General features: G+C 44.0%; 1 pseudogene; it reads right to left on the reverse strand.

Annotated features, from left to right (window-relative positions):
* Positions 1-19: 19 nt before the first annotated feature.
* LOC135401704 (multidrug resistance-associated protein 1-like) overlaps positions 20-13898 on the reverse strand; it is a 34153-nt pseudogene continuing 20274 nt past the window's right edge.

The following is a 13898-nucleotide window of genomic DNA, read 5'->3' on the forward strand; positions in this document are numbered from 1 at the left end:
ATGGATCTTAGCCACCAGCTCGCTTGCTTTTTAGCCATTTTATCTATAGAACCAGTCGAGACGGCTGTGCTCAGACGCTTTCAGGCATATATCGGCACAGCTCCCTTGGAAGTTGGCCCATGACGCACACGTGACGTTGTCCATATCTGTGAGGCCGACAGGGAGAGTCCTTTCGAGCGCGAGTGGCCGCAGAGATAATTAACTGGCAACAGCATTACAAACTCAACTCTCTCTACTTTTCACCAAAATGGCGCCCTTCTTGACCATGTGGCTTTGGACTGTTTGAGTTGGCGCGCGCACGCACAAAAAAACTAATTACTATAAATACCTCGATATATCATACTATAAAATTGTACACAAGAACAGGAGTGGCATAGTTTTTCTGGAGTAGGGTGGTGTGGCTAGAATTCATTCCTGAAAAACCCCATTTGACACCAAAGCAAAATAAATAAGCTGCCCTTCAAATCAGGTGCCGAAAACATCAAACAGAATTCAAGAAAAGTCCGTAGTTCTTCACAAAGGACTATGCGAATGTTTAGAGTTTATGCGAGTAACTGCGAATGTTTAGTAGTAGGTTTAGACTACTGGTACTCAATCGAGTGCCAGAAAAAATGCCAGTCATAACCATCGTCACCACATTAATGACTACTTTGGGTGAATGAAGAGCTCGCAGATAGCAAAATGTCCGATTACGTGCTACCGTGTGAAAAATAAAGGGACCCATTAGTGAAACACATGTAACTGCCATGTGCCTTCCTTGTGTCCATTTCTCTCAGTTCTTTACCGGTCATCACTGTAAAGTGAACAGATCTCCAAAAACATGCCAAAACTGAATTTGTAGCAGAGTCAGGGAAGTATAAAGTCAAACATGCCAAGCACCAGAATTAAAATTCAACTTGGTTACTTGTAGCAAGTTATCCTCAACACTGGTTAGAGCACCATTCTCTCTCTTACAGCCAGACACACTCACATTCACAGAGACTCATGGGAGCTGGCATCTTTCTCAAGTAATAGAGCCTCAGAGAACAAAGGATTATCTCAGAGAAATAAAATCTCAATGTCACAACTCTGCCCACAGTAGTGATGTTTTTTTTCCAGGTGGATAGATCATGGTGGTGGATAGATCATCAAAAAAATCTAAACGAATTTTGCCAGCAGATCCTGCATGGCATCCTTGCTCAGGCCACTTCTGCGTAAGAAATTATTTCTAAGCCGACACAGATTGAGTCAGTTGTGCAGCACGTGCATGCTTCACTGCCCTATGTGTTGAGATTAAAAATGAATCGTAATATTTAATGATTAAAATAAACTGGTCCCAGTCCTGCTAGTCCTTGTAGAGAGTGAGCACATTAAAGATCGCACCACTCATGTAGATCTCTTGAAGCGCCGAAGTCCTTCGTTATCTTGTGTTTGCATCTATTACATAAATTCCATAAAAGAAATACTGTAAACGTATTTTTATTCGCGATGTATTAATTTTCGCGAATTTTGGGACCGCTAAAAAAATCGCGAAAAATTGTACTCGCGGACACAGCTTGACGTTTTTTCCTGGGAAAGGAAACAGCCCTGGTACCACGAAATTAAACACCCGCCAATAACTTCCCAAACGATTGAATGTGCGATCCACGTAAGTTAATACATCGCAAATAAAAATATGCAGGTGTTAACTCTTTCCTTACCGCGCCCACAGAGCATCAATCACCGGTGATCGACGGTTTCCGAGCTGCTCTCGGCCTCCAAAGCAGATATGGACAAGTAGTGAGATTTGGTGGGTACTATATAAACACTACAGAATGAGTTTCGTTTTAACATTGAGCTTTTCCTCTTGGTGCTGATTTGTGAAGCTGGCTCTGCACCAAGGAGGCAGTGTGGAGATTTTATCTTGGTCATTTGAAGCATATTTGGGTTAGATTTCGTTTATTAGAATGCAAATAACAACTCTGAAGGTGTTAGATAAGCAGATTTTTGTCCTGAATGTGTGGATATGTATGACTTGCACTATTTGCTATTCTTCCTGTCTCAAAACTAACCGGGAGGAATAGAAAAGCAGTGAAATAGCAACATGTGGTACAAGAACGACAAAGTTGAGCATGGAACTAATGTTTTCTGCAGAAATTATGACGTTAATTTCTGTTTTACACCTTCAAATGAACTCTGTCACTCAGTTCCATGAACAACGTGGGTGTTGATGTCGTTGATGTTATCATGAGTGTTGATATTTGCAGATACTATTACTGACAAAATTTGCCACATTTTGTTTAGTTCGGAACTTGTAGACTGATATTTTTGTTCAAGACACAGGCGTATCTTCATGGGGTTTCTGCTGTTTGCACAGATTTCTTTTGTGTTCCAAAATTAATTTTGGAAATACATAGATAGCTTTGTTTCTGAAACTTGCATCATTTGATAGGGCTTACACCATGGCTTACATCAGGCTTACATCATTTGGCTACATATTTTGAAGTGATACTGCCAGCCACAAAAAATATATTTGTCAAACCACCCAAAAATAGCAATTTTTGTGGTGGTAAGGAAAGAGCGAAAGCCTAAATTAAGTTCCACTCTCTCGCATTACTAGAATTGTAATAAATTCCCATTTCATTGCTGAACTGCAGTATTGTTGATGCCACAACATAGAGACTTCTGATGGTTTTTGAAAGCAGACATTTTGTATCCAACATATCTAGGGCCTGACTTTTTAGGGTTAAACCCGTATCTGCCCGATATTTACCCCCCGAACGAAGTCTGTAAAATTCGGGTTTAACCCGAATCTACCCGAAAACATCCGGGTCGCGTGGCACACTCGTAAGCGTGCATTAAAATAAAGTTTGATAACATTGCTAAACATTAGTTCCATGATAAGACAAATTTGTATTAAACAAAAAAAAAATCACCCGAATTTCTGACGACAGAATATGCCGTAACGGGATTTAACCCGAATACACCCGAATTTTCAAATGAAAAATATCACCCGATATTTACCCCCCGAATTTGGCCAAAAATAAAACCCGAAAAAGTCAGGCCCTAAACATATCCAACATTATATAGTAATGTATACAGAGGCATCAGAATCCAATATCAAAGCCTGGTCCGCACTATTGCGTTTCAATGCGTAAGGCTACGAACCGACGCAAGCCCCTTCGAAAGAGATGGACGCGTAGGTTCGCCGAGTTCGATTTTTGGACGGAGCGATGCAAGAATACCGGTCGTTGCCCTGGTAACCGTACCGCCGCACACTTCACTACACGTAGTCGTTTCTCGTAAAGCAGCGTTTGCAAAAGCGCGAACGTGAGTTGGAAACCCACGCGTCCTTTACACAGAGACGCTGAAGGACGGATATACTGAAACGCAATAGTGCGGACCAGGGTTAAGACTAAAAGACTAAAAAACACCGGGTGGATCTTTGGTTCTTCCTGGCAGGCTTCTTCCAGGGCACTTTGCTGGGCGGAGCTTATGGAGGAGGAAGTCCTACGTCAGACCGGAATCCTTAGCCATGGCATAGAAAATAGATTCCTTATTGGCTAGCAGGTTGGATGGAGAATCAAACTCTGCAACATGGCCATGTTCCAGAACCAAAATCCTGCAAAGCACGGGTGGGCATGCATTAGAATACTTTTTTAAATACTGTAATACAGACAAGCCCCATTAATTCAAACTGACGCTCGGGTTCCATCAAAGTCGTGTATTTGAATCAGAGCGTCTAACCGAACCGGAACCGAAACCGAAAACCGGAATTAACCGATATTTTTAGCTGGAACTGAACCGGAACCAAACCGATCTAAAAACTTCGGTTACCGTTTCGGGATACCGGTTCGGGATACCGGTTCGGTTTGGGTTGGTGTGTGGTGGGTGGCGATGTAAGGATTCCAGCAGTCTGCCTGCCTGGATTGGCGGCACGTTGCTCAGGGAAGGGATGAAAGGGGCTCCTGTTGGTCAAAAAACAGAAATAAATGCGCAAAAAACGTAACTAAGAAATCTTGTATCATTTTTAGTGGCTACCAATAATTTTGTAGCACATCAGAACCTCGAACCGGTTCCGAACTGATTTACAGCCTCTGAACCGGTTAATCGAACCGATGTACATATGTGAACTCCAGAGCTGAACTGGAACCGAACCTTTATGGCCGAACCCGAACCCGAACCCAATCGAAAACCGTTTCGGTTCGACGCTCTGATTTGAATGGAGGGAAAACGCCCAGTAATTGGAATGCATGAATGTGCGCAACGGTTTAATTAAACAAGACTTCTCCAGTCTGCACTGCTGGTGTGTCAGCGACATAGTAATCAAGTGTTAGGTTTACTTATTACCTATAATTGTGATTATTGTGCCGGAGGAAACGGGAGTAATGGTGTGCACAAACACAACTGGCACGAGGGTATCCTTCCTTCATTGTTGACAACAAAGCCAACAAAAATGGGCGTGGATGATGTCTGGTTCACCGTGCTTGTCAAGGTTTATCGTATGAAGTGTATTACGAGTCATATTAGAGGTAAGTGAGTCCTCCCTAATGTTAGAGGCGTTTCATGGTGCGATGCGGTGCCGCAACTTGAATGTTTCGGGTATGCTTCTAATCAAATTATATGTAGGGCCTGACTTTTTCGGTGTTATTTTTGGCCATATTCGGGGGGTAAATATCGGGTGATATTTTTCATTTGAAAATTCGGGTGTATTCGGGTTAAATCCCGTTACAGCATATTCTGTCGTCTGGAATTCGGGTGTATTCGGGTGATTTTTTTGTTTAATAAAAATTTGTCTTAACATGGAACTAATGTTTAGCAATGTTATCAAACTTTATTTTAATGCACGCTTACGAGTGTGCCACGCGACCCGGATGTTTTCGGGTAGATTCGGGTTAAACCCGAATTTTACAGATTTCGTCCGGGAGGTAAATATCGGGCGGATACGGGTTTAACCCTAAAAAGTCAGGCCCTACAAATTATATGTGTGCTGATCGTCCCAGCTATTCATTCACTGTGATCTATGAACGTTTGTGACACGTGTGCTTTGGTGTTCAAATAGCAAATCAGCATCAACCACCTATCTATAAACAGTACAGTAATTTTCGTCCAGCAATCAATAACCTTTCTTACTTTCTTGCCTCACCTGTCGTAGTCCATGATGGTGTTGAGCCTGTGGGCAACGGTGAGCACAGTGCAGCCAACAAATTCCTTGCGGATTGTCTGCTGAATGAGCGCGTCGGTTTCCATGTCCACGGCCGCTGTGGCTTCATCCAAGACCAACACTTTCGTTTTGCGCAGGAGGGCGCGAGCCAGACACACCAGCTGACGCTGTCCAACACTGTGTGCAAGACAGCGGTTACAAATGTTACAAACTCTCGCTACTTTTCAGTGTCAAAGTGTGTGTGCTCTTCCTAAGAATTACTGCAGCAGCTACTTTGGTGGCTACTTTTGGGCACCCGGATGACCAGTGAAGGATGACGTACCTGAGATTCTCCCCTCCTTCTGCCACTTCGTGTTGCAAGCCTTTCTCAAGGCCAGACACAAAGCTCTTGAGATGAGAAAGCTCCAGGGCAGACCACAGTTCTGTGTCGCTCTTCGCCTCAAATGGGTCTAAGTTGTTACGAAGGGTACCAGAAAAAAGCACAGGGTCCTGCATGCATGGTAAACCAATATCTATCATTGTATAAATCCCAATATATAGGTAGCTTCTTTCTTTTTTGTTTTTTCAAAACCCGAAATAATTGACCGAGTCTTACGGTACTTCTCACACAAGCGTCACATCAAATGAGTGGCAGATGCTGCCATTCCGTTTTGTTGCATCTTCAGTCTAATTTATCACAATTAATATCATGAGAACACACGTATAATGCAAAGTGGAATTTTTTCCATTTCAATTGGAGAAAGTTTACTACTATTCCTGCCAGATGCATGGAATGTGAACACTGTTAAATGTTTTAATTATTAAAAATTCCACACGTGAGAGTAGCATCACAGTGTTAAGATGCATTAGTCATACCGCCTGCAAATCTTCGGTGTCACGCTTGTTGATGACACACACACACACACAAAATTAAATAAATAAATAAAAGCGCAAAAAAAAAACTTCAAAATTAGTTTCATTACATTACACCTTGGTACTTGAAGTAGGCAACATGACACAAAGAACGAAGCGCAGCTAAGAACATAGCTTAGAACAGGAGCAGGGATTTGCATAGGATTTTCACCGCCAAGGGGTGTTGGAATTCTGCACTCGGTGTACGGCCCCTGTACCTGCTGACTTTTCAGGGGCGTTTTGGGGAGGTGCAAGGTTTTCGGTGGGGATTAAGACAATCCTTGCAGAGAAGAACATACCTGTGGGATGATTGTGAGCTTCGAACGAAGGTCATGCAGTCCGATCTTGGAAATATCGATGCCGTCTATTAAGATGGTGCCTCGGGCGGGTTCCACGACCCGGAAAAGGGACAGCATCATGGAGCTTTTGCCGGCACCAGTTCGGCCAACGATGCCCACCTGCACAATCAGTTGGTTACATAATGGTCCACATTCCGTGGCTCGAGTGGAGCCCACCTTTTCACCGGGTTTGACGGAGATGTTCAGATTGCGGATGACCAGGTCGAGACCTTCCCTGTACCTGGTTGCATAGTCCACATAATTCACTTCACCACCCTGCGGCCACGTTTCGGGTGGCTTCGAGTCTGCGATCTCCCATGGGGCCTGCAGTGAATGTCAGAATGAAACATTTTTTCTCAGTCTTCCTGTGTATAATGTGCATTAAGGCACGTCGTGACATATAAAAAAATTTCCTGATCATAACCGTGTTGTATTCATATGGGCAACATCCCTATGCAACACTCTGGTGGAAGTAAAAGCAAAAACTGCTCACAAGGCGGAAGTTCTTATGTTATGTTTAGGGCCTGACTTTTTAGGGTTAAACCCGTATCCGCCCGATATTTACCCCCCGAACGAAATCTGTAAAATTTGGGTTTAACCCGAATCTACCCGAAAACATCCGGGTCGCGTGGCACACTCATAAGCGTGCATTAAAATAAAGTTTGATAACATTGCTAAACATTAGTTCCATGTCAAGACAAATTTTTATTAAACAAAAAAAATCACCCGAATACACCCGAATTCCTGACGACAGAATATACCATAACGGGATTTAACCCGAATACACCCGAATTTTCAAATGAAAAATATCACCCGATATTTACCCCCCGAATTTGGCCAAAAATAAAACCCGAAAAAGTCAGGCCCTAGTTATGTTCTTAATTAGGTCTTAAGGCATGTCTTATGTTAAGCATTCGCACAGCACTGGAATATTGGGAATGGTATACTACAGAGTTTGCAGACGACACCCATGTCGTCTGCCTCGAAATATCTTGTGGCTGAGCAGCCAGATATTCCCAATCGTTAGGAGCACGAAAAGACGTGACATTGAGCACTCATATCGCAGCAGAAACGTATGACGTTTTACACGTTTTTTGCTTTGAGTGTTCTGAGAGATGTCACGTCTGTGAATATATGGTAAGATGATGTTAAATCCCGTATCTCCACAGCTATGGGCGGGACACGTACCTCAGTCGACGTCTTGGTGTACTCCATTATCCGTTCGACGCAAACAATGTTGGTTTCAAATTCGCAGCTCATGCGTACCATCCAGTTCATGGTTGCAGTGACCTGCAATGGGAAGGAACACCAAATTTAAACTTAAAGGGGTTGAGACAGGTCATCCCACGTTATCTCGGATAAACGTAAAAGACGGTTCTTTGCACCAATGTGAACCTGCATTGAAAGTTTCACAGCGAAAAGAGCAATAGAAGCGGAGAAAATGGGCACCGCGGATACCGAAACTCATGCGGCTCCGACATCACAGCACACGAGAAGTCACGTGCTTATGGCTGCCAATAGGAACGGACGCAACCCTGAGCTCTCTGATGTCGGCGCTTTGCTGGGGAGAGTGTTCGAGGGCTTGCATCTCGCTAAGTAAGACACGTTGAAGAACAATTCTTTTTTTCTTCGCTGTTCTCGCATGAGTACAACGCGTCCACGATGTAGTGAACCACATCTATGAAAGTGTCCCAACCCCTTTAAGGCTCGAAGGTTTCAAGAAAACTTCAGGAAAACTACAGCTGAACTTCGATACGGGGTGCGTTCGAATAGTTCGAAAAATTTAGCAGAGGGCAGTTTGTGGCGGCTGTTTTGTTTTGTTTAACCCAATTAAATAAAATTAGCAACAAAACAATTCAACAATATATAAACAATTAAATTAACAAAACAATTAGATAATTAAACAACGAAATTAATAATAAAGACACCATAATTTCATTGGTGTCCGTGGTGAACTAAGAGAAATTCTTGTCGTCTGCTGCTATGGCCGCCGCATGCACGCCTCGTGCCACGTGCCCTCTGGAGTCTCTTTATTAAATACACGTAGCAGACGAACAGCCGTAGAGGGAGAGCGTAGCGGTGCTGAGAGTGCTCGTTCGAATGCATTGCCTCGAACGCGCACATATTATGCACACAGTAACAGCATGTGTAACCCATCACTATTCAAATGCACTAATATTGAAACTCAAAGATCTCCTTATTATACTGAATGTTGCGCTGCATCACAGCTGACAAGGTCTGAAACAGTCTGTGCTGCGAAACAAGCAATTAGATATGTAGATGTGCAATTTCGTTCCATTTTCTTACGTGTTATCGCCGCAAAGCAACTGCGGCTATGACGTTTGGGGGTGTTCCAAACCGTATTGTGCAGCACCATTTGTGGTAATGTGTCGGACACGACAGTCTACTAAGGGTGCTCTGCACTACAGAGAAAGGCGGTTGGTGTCGCGGTCACTGGGCTAAACTTTAATGTGACAGGCCCATAAGCGGCGTACAGACTAGACCTGTGCACCGCCGATCTGCCTCTCATGAAGTGAGGATATTGATATAGTGAATTTTTTAGCAGTCCATCCAACTTCACTGTAGAGAGGTTCTACTGTACCATCAACGAGCAGACGCTTTTACCTTTTTGGAGTCTTTAATGTGTTTTAATGTGTTTTAATATGTTTAGCGAAACAAATGTCAAAAGACGCATACAGAATTTAGTTCAAAGTGAGAAAAAGCCTGCTCTGCGCATCATACGAAAAGTGCGGCTGATTGATTGATTGATGACTGACGTTTATTAGCAAAGAGTGGTGACAACCTGTTAGCAATGATGGAGGGGTAGTAGCACATCTGGTTGGTATCCACACGTTTGTTCGATTCCCTCACGAAGCTCTCCTGGGCTGCATAAGCCCTGATGGTCGTCGCTCCAGACAGGGTCTCGGAAAAGTGTGTGTAGATGGGAGACCTGGTCACGGATTCCAGCCTCTTCAGTTGTCGCGAACTTGCAATATAAACCAACTGCAAATGAAGGCAGGCTGTCACATTTGGGGTTAAGCAGAAGAGGATCAGGTATGGTATCCCCAAAGTCCCTAGTTTTCTGCGGTGGAAAATTTACTGTCCCTCGAAGTGGGGTTGACAAATCTACGAGATTCCACGGACAATAGAAAACAAGCACAAAAAAAAACGTGCTGCATTTTCCCAAGGTCGCACACAGGCTCATCACGTGCACTTTTCCAGCATTTTGTAACCTTTCAGTGTGCGAAGAAGACTAGACTCAACTCTTTCAATCTCTCATCGGGAGTCGCTGTCGTTAAATTTCCTTTCGTTGTGGCACATTCAGCCTGGTTATCAGTAGGGCCTGACTTTTTCGGGTTTTATTTTTGGCCAAATTCGGGGGGTAAATATCGGGTTATATTTTTCATTTGAAAATTCGGGTGTATTCGGGTTAAATCCCGTTACGGCATGTTCTGTCGTCAGGAATTCGGGTGTATTCGGGTGATTTTTTTTTGTTTAATAAAAATTTGTCTTAACATGAAACTAATGTTTAGCAATGTTATCAAACTTTATCTTAATGCACGCTTATGAGTGTGCCACGCGACCCGGATGTTTTCGGGTAGATTCAGGCTAAACCCGAATTTTACAGATTTCGTTCGGGGGTAAATATCGGGTTATATTTTTCATTTGAAAATTCAGGTGTATTCGGGTTAAATCCCGTTACGGCATATTCTGTCGTCAGGAATTCGGGTGTATTCGGGTGATTTTTTTTTGTTTAATAAAAATTTGTCTTAACATGAAACTAATGTTTAGCAATGTTATCAAACTTTATCTTAATGCACGCTTATGAGTGTGCCACGCGACCCGGATGTTTTCGGGTAGATTCAGGCTAAACCCGAATTTTACAGATTTCGTTCGGGGGGTAAATATCGGGCGGATACGGGTTTAACCCTAAAAAGTCAGGCCCTAGTTATCAGTGGTGTCAGGTATTGCAGTCACGACCGATGGGGTTTAACCCGCGAAAATGTTGCAGATAAATTGAACTCCGAATAATATTCGAAAAATGGACGATTCTGAGGGAAATAACAGGTTATGCGAGCCATGGCCAATTTCGCAAAATTTCACGGAGAGCTAGGGGCTCTAGGCATTCCACACTTCATGGGATGAGGTGCTTCTTCGAATTCACTCCTCTCACGCGCATAGAAATGGGACCGTACTTGTACGAAGTAGTAGACGACACCAATGGGGACAGCAACGGCGAGGAAGATGGGTGTCGTGAGGGCGATGATGAACAGCGTGGACACCACTTGCATGAAGCACAACAACCAGGAGCGGATTGTCATCGGGATGGTCAGGTCCATAGTGTCCACATCCTGCATTCCAAACACATTCAGCACAAGCGGGATTTCCTTCCTGAAGGGCGCTCACCTTAGAGAACCTGTTGACGACACGTCCCAGAGGTGTGGTGTCGAAGAAGGACATGGGTGATCGCAGGACATTGTTGAGAAGCCCGTTGTGCAGCAAAGTCGCCCCTTTCAAGGTGCCCAGGGCAAGGGACAAGGAACTCACAAGTACGGTCACACCTGCACCCGTGACAACGATTAGGAGCAAGCAAAAAAAGATCACGAGCAAAAAATTTGTGGGCTCTCTCCTCTGGAGAGGTAGGAGAGGTTTTATTACAAGAAATAAAATTAATGAAATGTAGGTAAAAACCAACTATTTCACAAATTGACAAAATTTAATTGATTAATTAAATTGGTTTAATTCATTTAACCCTGCACCGAACTGTAACTCCAAAACGTTCTAAACGAATTCCTTCCGTGTCAGCCCACATGAGTGCCGAGAAAAATGTAAATTCTGCACCGAAAGAACGAACTGGTCAATACCTTGAGCAAAGCCGAGGGCACTGTACACGCCCAACCTGAGATTTCGCTGCTCCGGGACTTGCGTGCCATCTGGGTTTGGAGGATCGTTGCTCCAAGCGGTGAGCCACAGGTTCGAGCCAATAGAGAAGCAGTTGGAGGACACATTCGTAAATATTATCCATATCGTCCACATCACACCAACAGCACGAAAGTATGTCAAGTACACGTTCCACTTCACCTGCAAGGGAACAGTGAATAATCTCTTTAAGGGGGGGATGTGGCTCTTAAAATGGCAAAAAATGGCCAAAAACTCGTTTGCTACCTGAACTATCACTTGATAAGATATTTTGCAAAAATTTACCCTAAAATGTTAATGAAAGCAATATATTTGTGTCAGTACCATGCTCCAGATGTCCTCTAACTCTGAGCTCTTCCAAATGAGGTGCCGCCATGTTGGCCCCATCAAAAAGCGCGATTTAGCAGCTCTTGTTTGCCACTGTAAATTTAAAGTTCTGGTTTCCCCGTAGGTCCAGCTATATGACGTTTCGTGTGCCTATTGCACATAGCCTTCGAGTGCCGATTTCTCAGTTCACATTTTTGATCATGCTAGTTTTGATCTCTCTTAGCCCGCCGTTGAGCAATTCTAATGAGATTGGTACTGTTACGTTCATGAATAAACCTTTTAGGGGTGATGCTATTTTTATTGTTGGAGTTGAGTGTGCATTTTGCTGTGCTTAGCAGAAGGACATAACTAGGTCACTTATTTTGACCATTCCAAGTTTTGTGTACTTGTCACTAAAAATTGTTGTATGTGAAGAAAAAAATAGCACTATCACCTGCAGTAACCTTATAGCTACATGAAAATCCTATTTTCAGAATGTTTTGGTGACCATTCACCTGGAAAATTGCGTAGCAGTGGGACCTATCGTTTAAAATTCAACATCTCGCAACTTTCTTTTTTGACGGTTATCTAAACTCTGAAGGCAGATATCAGGTCAGCATGTCAAAATATGTTTTCATCTGAAATATGAGGAGAGTGTTTAATAATGTTGTCCTATTTTACAGCTCTCCAAATAAAACAAGATTTTTGTACCACACCCCAAGTTTTCAAAGAACATAAATCCCCAAAACCACAAGCGTCTAATTATGCAACATATGACTGAATGATTGGTTAAGGCCAAAACGCGTGGAGCGTTTTTTCCGAAGATTTCATGAGATGTGCATGCTCGGCGTGCGTGTGACCACGGAAAAAAACAGTTTTTCAACGTGCGCGGAGAGTGTACGCCAGAGTCTGTCGACTTCAAACTTTCACGCATTCGTGCCCGGGCGCGTTTTCCGAGCAGTGAACGAAGTTGTGCATGAGTAACTCGCATAAATGCTTGAGACAATCTTCACCACACCAAATTTACACCTACATTTCAACAATACATGGGACTAATGAATGCAGAAACCGTAGAAAACGACAACATCGTCACATTCCAATTAACGCGTGGGGTCGACAAATATGGCAACACTGGTGCGTGTCACTCCTGCTGTACGCACCCCACGCATTTCGGCTGATTGTCCCGCGGGCGTTTCTTAGCCATGCGTACAAGGCCACGGTGTGCATGAGATGTTCTGACACTGGGAAAACATCCCATGTGCTTCGGACTTTAATGTAGCACAACTCAACCCAGTATAAGCAACATGGCGGTCACACGGGTCAACTGCTTATTGCAAAGCCTGTTACGTTTAATAGCTACGCAGCATATTTTTGTGTAGCTCCACCCACAGCCTGATTTCCTCCGTGTCACAAAACACCACATCGTGTTACGATCATCTTACCTTCCCGGTCTCAGTAGCTTCATCCTGCGCACTCTTGGTTGGCGACTTGCCCACTGACTTCTTCCCTCTGAGAGAACCCAAATCTATGGAGCGAGACTTCACAGAGGCAAGGCTTGGGCGTCTCGAATTTGTGCTGCTGCTGTCGGAGAGCTTGCGGGAGATGCTGCGCAGTAGCTCTCGCCTCTCGGTCAGAGACATCTCATCTGCGGATCTGCTCTGGATCGATAGCTGCCTGAAATGTCATGCAGGGTGTCCTTTACACTGTGCACTGGAGAAAGCAGTATGGATGCCTAACTGTAGCTTATCAAGGCCAACGTCCATGGAGCAAATGTGTGTCATAACAGCGGCGAACTTCACTCGGCACTAGGCACGAAAAATTTGAGCGCTCGCCAGCAATCTGGCCATGCCAATTCCGGAAGTGTCAACTGTAGATGAACGTGAGGCCAGTCAATCGAAGCACAATTGTGCTGCAATTTTGTGCCACCTACGTCTCGCTGCCCTGTCGTCTGCTCGCTGCCCTGTCGTCTGCTCGCTGCCCTGTCGTCTGCTCGCTGCCCCTAGGCTAGAACAAGAGGCATTCTCTGACGAGAAACACCTTTTCCTTTGGCAGTATTGAATATGCCTTACGGTACATTACTAGACATCATTTTTTAGACGGTTGTTGGATTTAGTTCTAAAATATGTGAAGTTCGGTGCATTTTCTCGAACGATTGATTTCACTCTCACTTCGTGCTCTACAGCAACGGTGATGTCGGAGCAAGACTCTCCGATGCTGTTCGCTGGTTTTTTGTCGCATCGGGTTGGTCTCAGCGAACAACTGGCGGTGGAACACAGACAGCAGTCTGGCGCGTAAACATTTGCTCTGTGGAGGTTGGCCTT

This window comes from Ornithodoros turicata, chromosome 7, assembly GCF_037126465.1.
Source record: "Ornithodoros turicata isolate Travis chromosome 7, ASM3712646v1, whole genome shotgun sequence".
NCBI lineage: Eukaryota > Metazoa > Arthropoda > Arachnida > Ixodida > Argasidae > Ornithodoros > Ornithodoros turicata.